Genomic DNA, 7,408 nt, shown 5'->3' with positions numbered 1-7,408 from the left:
TAACATTTTTTAAATCATGGGAACATTTTCTAGAATTCTTTGAATTCGATTTAAACCTGAAAATTCCATTAAATGTCTCAAAATTGGAACATTTTTTAAATCACGGGAACATTTCCTCAAATTCTTTGAATGCGATTTAAATCGATTGAGTTACCTGAAAATTCCATTAAATTTCTGAAAATTGAAACATTTCTTTTCTTGAACATTTTGTAAATCCCCTAACATTTTTTTATTCATATGAACATTTTCTAGAATTCTTTGAATTCGATTTAAAGTTGAAAATTCCATTTAATTTCTGAAAGTTAGAACAATTTTTTGTTGAACATTTTGTAAATTCCCTGAAATATTTTAAATCATGGGAACATTTTCTAAAATTCTTTGAATTCGATTTAAACCTGAAAATTCCATTAAATTTCTGAAAATTGGAACATCTTTTTTTTCGAACATTTAGTAAATCCCCTAACATTTTTTAAACCATAGGAACATTTTCTAGAATTCTTTGAATTCGATTTAAACCTGAAAATTCCATTAAATTTCTGAAAATTGGAACATTTTTTAAATCACGGGAACATTTCCTCAAATTCTTTGAATGCGATTTAAACCGATTGAGTTACCTAAAAATTCCATTAAATTTTTGAAAATTGGAACATTTTTTGTGATTGAACATTTAGTAAATTTCCTAATATTTTCCCTTCAAAGACTTTAAAAACTGAAAATCCATAGAATCGATTGAAATCTTTAAATGCCATAAAAATCCCTTTTCCCTTATAGACCTTTAAAATCCATGGAAATACCTTAAAATATCAAAAAATCTATTAAAATCCATTAAATTCCCACAGAATCCTTTAAAAACTGTAAAAATTCAAAGAATCACTTTTGAAGTCTTAAAATTTAAAAAAATCCTTTATAATCCTTTAAAATCTGCAGAAATCATAAAAAAATCTCTTAAAATATCTCAAGTTTTATTTGAAAATTATGAAAATCCTTGAAATTTTAAAAATCTAATAAAAAATCTCATATAATCTTTTAAAATCTCTAAAAATCGTTTAAAATTCCATGAAATATTTAAGAAACCTCACCGAGATCCTGCGAAATTTTTTAAATACTTTAAAAATCGCTTGAAATATTTAAAAGCTCATACAAATCTCTCATAATTCTTTAAAATCCGTAGAAATAATTTAAAATCTCAAAAAATCTGTTAAAATCCTTAAAATTTAATTAAATATTTCGAAATCTCACGATACCATAATTAAATTTTTTTAATCCGTTGAAGTCTTTGAAATCCGTGAGAATTTTTCCGAATCTCTTGAAATCCCTCACAATATACTAAAATCCATTAAAACATATTAAAATCCATTTATATTCCTTGAAATATTTTAAAAGCCTGTAGAATATTTGGGAATGCCTTGAAATTTCGTAGATATATTTTGGAATCTTTTAAACCCGCTTGAAGTTTTTATAATCTCATACAGATTGCTCGTAATTCTTTAAAATCCTATAAAAATCTCTTATGTAATTCTTTAGAATGCATGGAAATCCCTGAAATTCTCTTTAAAAAAATTGGCTAAAATCCTTAAAATTTCATGAAAAATTTTGACATCTTACGAAGTCCTTGAAATTCCTTCAAAATTCTAATTTACTTACTAGTTCATAATTTTACCTAAAAATTTGAATATTGGGTTAAAAATTACTTAAATGCAAAGATTTGATTGAAAATTCATGTATTTTGTTAGAAAATTAATCTTCTTGGTTGGAAATGTGTCTTTGGTTTAAAATTAATGTCTTTTGTTGAAAAGTATTTTTTTATTGAAATTTAATTTTTTACATGAAAATTTAACTGTTTCATTTTTTGTAGAAAACTTAACTTTTGTGATAGAAATTTAATTTTCTCTGTTACTAATTCATCTGTTTACTTGAAAATTTAACTAATTAAATAATATATTGTTTAACTGATTAAATTAATTAATTATTTTTATTTCATTCCGTGAAACTTTATTTTTTTTTAGTGAAAATTTATTTTTCTAACTGGAAATTTTAATATTTCATTGAAAATTCGTCTTTTATTAAAAATATTAATCCCTTTAGTGTCTAATTCATTTTTTTTTGAAATTTAACTATTAGGTAAAAAATTACTTAAATTAAAATATTTGGTTGAAGCTTCATGTCTTTTTAAAAAAATAAACTTTTTTTGGTAGAATATTAATCTCCTTGGTGAGAAATTAATATTTATGGTTCAAATTCATTAATATCGCTAAAAAATCCTTTATAAAATAAAATATTTGGTTGCAAATTTTTTTCTTTGATAATTTAACCTACTGGATTGAAAATTACTTAAATTCTAGTATTTAATTCGAGATTATTATTTTTTGTGTTTGTTAGAAATTAACTTGTTCCCAATTTCTTGAAATCCCTTAAAATTGATTAAATACCATTAAAAATTTTAAAAGCTATTAAAACTCCTTAAAATATTGTTAAATTCCTTCAAAATATTAGGAAATCCCTTGAAATTCCGTGAATATACTTTGAAATCTTTTGAAATTTCTTAAAATCCTTCAAAAATCTCGTAAAATTATCAAAACCCCATTCAATCGTTTGAAATCCCCTGAAATCTTTTTGAAGTCTTATAAAATCTCTTTAAATCTTTCGAATTTTCGTGAATTATTTGGAATATTTCGAAATCTCTTTAAATTCCCTGAAATTTTTTTAAAAGCTTGAAATTTTTTCCAAATTTCTCGAGATTTCATGAAATCCCTAAAAATCTTTGAAAATCTCTTTCCAATACCGTAAAAATGGTGTAATTCTCTGTAATATTTTGTAGTCCCTCAAAGTACCTTAAAATATCGTTTATGGTGAAAAGAAAGCGATACATTTTTTATACATTGAATAAAATATATCAAATGTTGCGTAAGGATCGGATTTGAAATGAAAACTAGAAAAAAATGATCCTTTTTTAATTAATGGACGTTCCCTGATCAGTCTCAGGGAAATCTATGTGTATTCTCGATATCCGTATTTGATATCATAGAGGCGCACAGACAGAAATTTGTCAAGGCTTCCAAAGGTATATATTTAATATGTGCCGACATTGTACAGAAGTAAAAAATGGAGAAAGAAGGAAAAAAGGAAAAAAGGAATGAAGGAAAGGAAGGGTTGCTGAAATTGATGTCTGTGCAGACGATTATTTTCTTTAAGATTGAATACGTGCAGTTCTATGTACATACTATTAACTATTTTTCAGTAAGATGCAGTAAAATGTGTCCATGTTGATTTCTCTTGACTCGCAAGCAATAATTTTGTGAAATTATGATGTACGTATTGTATATGTACTGTACGTAAAATAAGTAGAGAATAGAATGTAACCGATCTTGATATTTGTTTAAATTAGTGTATCTCTCGTGTATGTAAAGCATACTGGTGTTATATAGTTAATTGTAATTGTATGCGAATGAATTCAGCAGATTCGCGACCTGCGCATTGTAAATACTTTAAAATTATTATTATTATTATTATTATTTTTATTATTATTATTATTATTATTATTATTATTATTATTATCATTACAATTACTACAATTACACTAGGAATATTTGCTTTTTTTATTGTACCTATACATAATAGAGATAATAATTGTCGATGTACATTTTCTTAATTGTTACGTTCCTCCTTGTATTTATACATATGTATTTCACGAAACTTCTAAATGTGTTTACAATAATGCTTTAGGAAAGAAAAGAAAGAAAGAAAGAAATTACTATCATTATTAATATTATACGATAAGAAGCAAGGAACAAATGCATATATTTTATTTTCGAAGTTTAGTTCGAAGCGAGATTTTACAAATCATGTCTCTGTGATTCTAAGGAATTAAAAAAAGGGGAGGTCAAAAGCAGCAACAAAAGGACGATTATTATTGTTACTGTCACTCTTGAAACGAATAAGAATAAACTGTCAATAATCTCTTGATGCAAGACGACTTGTGATTGTGATTTTATTTGCTATTTACAGTAACAAGTTATTTTGTCGATGTAATAAAAGCGAGTATTTTTATCGAATCTTACAATACTTCTTATTATTTTTTTCTATCAGTCCCTAAGTTTAACTATTCAATATTGATATTACATTTATTATCGTTTTTATTTATTTGTCCTTGCAATCATTTAAAAATAGGCATCCGGGAATTTACGATAAACTATTTTTTATTTGTTTGTTGAAAATTCAACTGTTTTGTTCGAAATCTAAATTCATCTTTTTTCTTCCAAAATTCATCCATTTTTATAAAGATTGCATCTTTTTTTGATTAAGGATTCAACTATTTTGTTCAAAACTCGTCTTTCAGGGTGGTCGTTTTAATTAATGGAACTCTAAAGCTAAAAAAATTTCCACTTGAGGTAATAAAAACTGAGCTGCAAATAAAAGCAATCAAAGTGGAATTGTTAAATTTTGAACTTTTAAAATTGAAATTTAAGTTTTTGATTGAAAAATTTGGCATTCAAATGCTCAATATTTTACACGTATAAAATTAAAGGTACTAACATTTTTCAATATAAAAAATGTAAATCCAGATTATCATTTTCAATGCTCTAAATCAAAAAATTAATCAATGAACTTTAAAATGCTCAAAATTATATAATTTTAAGGAATTTTAAGCTAGAAAAATTAAATATTAAAAAAATGCAAAATTTTTAACCGAACACTTTTTATATTATAAATTCAATTATTTTCTTTTTAAATAGTTTAAACATTCTTGGAAATCTTCAAAAGTTTATTTAAAAATCTTGAGAAAATCCTGCAAATTTTAGAAAATTTCTTTACAATTTGGATGTATGAATAACAATTGAACATTTATTATTTGTAGGCGAAATTTGAGTAATTTTAAGAGGTATGTAGAATAAAAGAATAAAAAAAATATAAAGAATAAAAACATTTTCTTAAGATTCATAGGAAAATTAAAAATAATTTTTCATTTTGAAAAATTATTTTAAGAGAATATTTAAAAAAATTTTCAAAGATTTAAGCAAAATTTTGAAAAAAAATTCTAAAAGATTTTAAGAGATTTTAAGTTTGAAGGCTCTTCGAAATTTTAACGATTCCAGGTTTTCTATGCCAAACAAGAAAAATTGAACCAATTTTTACTGAACTTAAATTAGAAATTCAATTATTTTCTTTTTAAATAGTTTAAACATCCTTGGAAATCTTCAAAATTTTATTTAAAAATCTTAAGAAATCTAGAAGTTTTTAAAAATTTGTTTTGAATTTAAAATTATTTTGGAAATTTTTTCAGAACTTAAATATCTGTAAAAATTAATTAAATTTCTCTACAATTTGGATGTATAAATAACAATTGAACATTTATTATTTGTAGGCGAAATTCGAGTAATTTTAAAAGATATGTAGAAGTTTTGAAAAGATTTAAACTTAATGAAAAACTTGAAATGATAGCCTTATATAAAACAAAATGTAGATTTTCGCAGATTTTAAACAAAACAATTAGATTCTTTTCAAGAATTGTGAAAGGCTTTAAAAGAATAAAAACATTTTCTTAAGATTCATAGGAAAATTAAAAATAATTTTCCATTTTGAAAAATTATTTTAAGAGAGTATTTTAAAAGTTTTTCAAAGATTTAAACAAAATTTTGAAAAAAAATTCTAGAAGATTTTAAGAAAACCTTTTAAAATTTGCATGATAATTTTTTATCTTTTTAAAACTGCTAAATATCTCTTTAAATTACTCAAATTCTTTTCTACAAATGTTGATTTGTAAGTTTTCTATGGCAAACAATTCAGTTAAAGATTCTTTACTTCTAATATTTAGTTGTAGTTTACTTGTCTTAAATAAAAATTCAAATATTGCTAAATATTCAATAATTAATCTTTTTTTTTTTTATTAAAAATTTCAAATTGAATGGGTTAAAAATGAAATATTTTAGACTGAAGCCATATTTTGAATTTAATAAAATCCTTTAATTAGAAATATATTATCATGAAGTTATTTTTAAGTTGAAAATAGTTTATAAATTTTCAATCACACGTTGACATTTGTTTAATGACTAAGACTTTCAAATTGAAACCGTTTAAGTTTTAACGCTAAAATCTGAAAATTCTGAAATTTTAAACTGATTTGAAATCGTTTGGTCAAATCGTTTTTGTTCACTTTTTATAACTTAAAGTACAGATAAATTAAAAGAAATGATTTATTTATTAAATAAAAATGTTTTTCATCAAAAATTTTCAACATCAAAAGCTTTTATTTTTTATTTGTTTAAGTCTTTAAGAAAGCATTAAAAAATTCTTTAAATAAAAAATGTCAGCTTAAAAATAATCATTTTAAATGGTAAATTTGTAATGTAAAAAAACTTTGAATTAAGCACTGTAAGCTAAATAATAGCATAATTGAAAAACCTAACAATTCAACTAATTATTTTAAAAAACTGTTGAAATCGAACGTGGACAGATTTTTCTTCTGCAAAGTTGGTAAAATTCCCAGTAAAAAAAAATTCCCTGTCATTTCCCGATTTTTCCCGGTTTCAAAAAATTCCCGGTCATTTCCCGGTTTCCCGGTCCAGCGGCCACCCTGGTCTTTTTTGGTTGACATAAACTGATTTATGTTAAAAATTACAGTAAATACTATGTGGAATTACTTTTTTGAAACTTAATTTTTTGTTGATACATTATTTTAGTTGAAAACCCTTAATTTTCAAAAATTAATTTCTTTTCATTTCAAAATTGAACTATTTTATTTTTGGTTGAAAATTGATCTTTTTTCAGTTCAAAACTCAACAATTTGGTTGAAAATTGAACTATTACGTTAAAAATTGCTCAAATTCAAATATTACTATTAATATTTAATATCAACCATATATAAATTCAATTTAATTAAAATTAATTATAATTTGAATAATTCATTGCAAATATTAATAAATTAAATATTAATATGTATCGTAATAGGTATCTGTTTAGTGAATACTTCACATTCTTGGTTAAAAATTACCTGAATAAAAATATTTAGTTGAAAACTCATTTCTTTTGTTAAAAATTAATATTTGGTCGAAAATTTATCTTCGCAGTAGAAATTTCATGCCTTTAGTTGGAAATTACCTTTTTTTTTATTTGAAAATTATTTTTGAAGTACATGATTCGGCTGAATATTTAAGTATTTCGTTGAAATTTTATTTTTCTAATTGAAAATTTAACTATTTGGTTGAAAATTTCTGCTTTTAGTGGTAGAATTTTCCTGGTGAAGAATTCTTACTTACGGTTAAAATTTGGAATATAGTGATAAGAATTACTTAAATACAAATACTTGGCTGAAAATTAATGTATTTTGTTTAAACATCAATTATTTGTTGATGATACATCATTTTAGTCGAAAATTTTTTTTAAAATAATTTTTTTAATTGAAAATTTAACT

The sequence above is a fragment of the Belonocnema kinseyi genome, chromosome 10 (assembly GCF_010883055.1).
Source record: "Belonocnema kinseyi isolate 2016_QV_RU_SX_M_011 chromosome 10, B_treatae_v1, whole genome shotgun sequence".
NCBI classification, from domain to species: Eukaryota; Metazoa; Arthropoda; class Insecta; order Hymenoptera; family Cynipidae; genus Belonocnema; species Belonocnema kinseyi.
The sequence above is the reverse complement of the archived record's forward strand: the minus strand, read 5'-3'. Positions refer to the sequence as shown.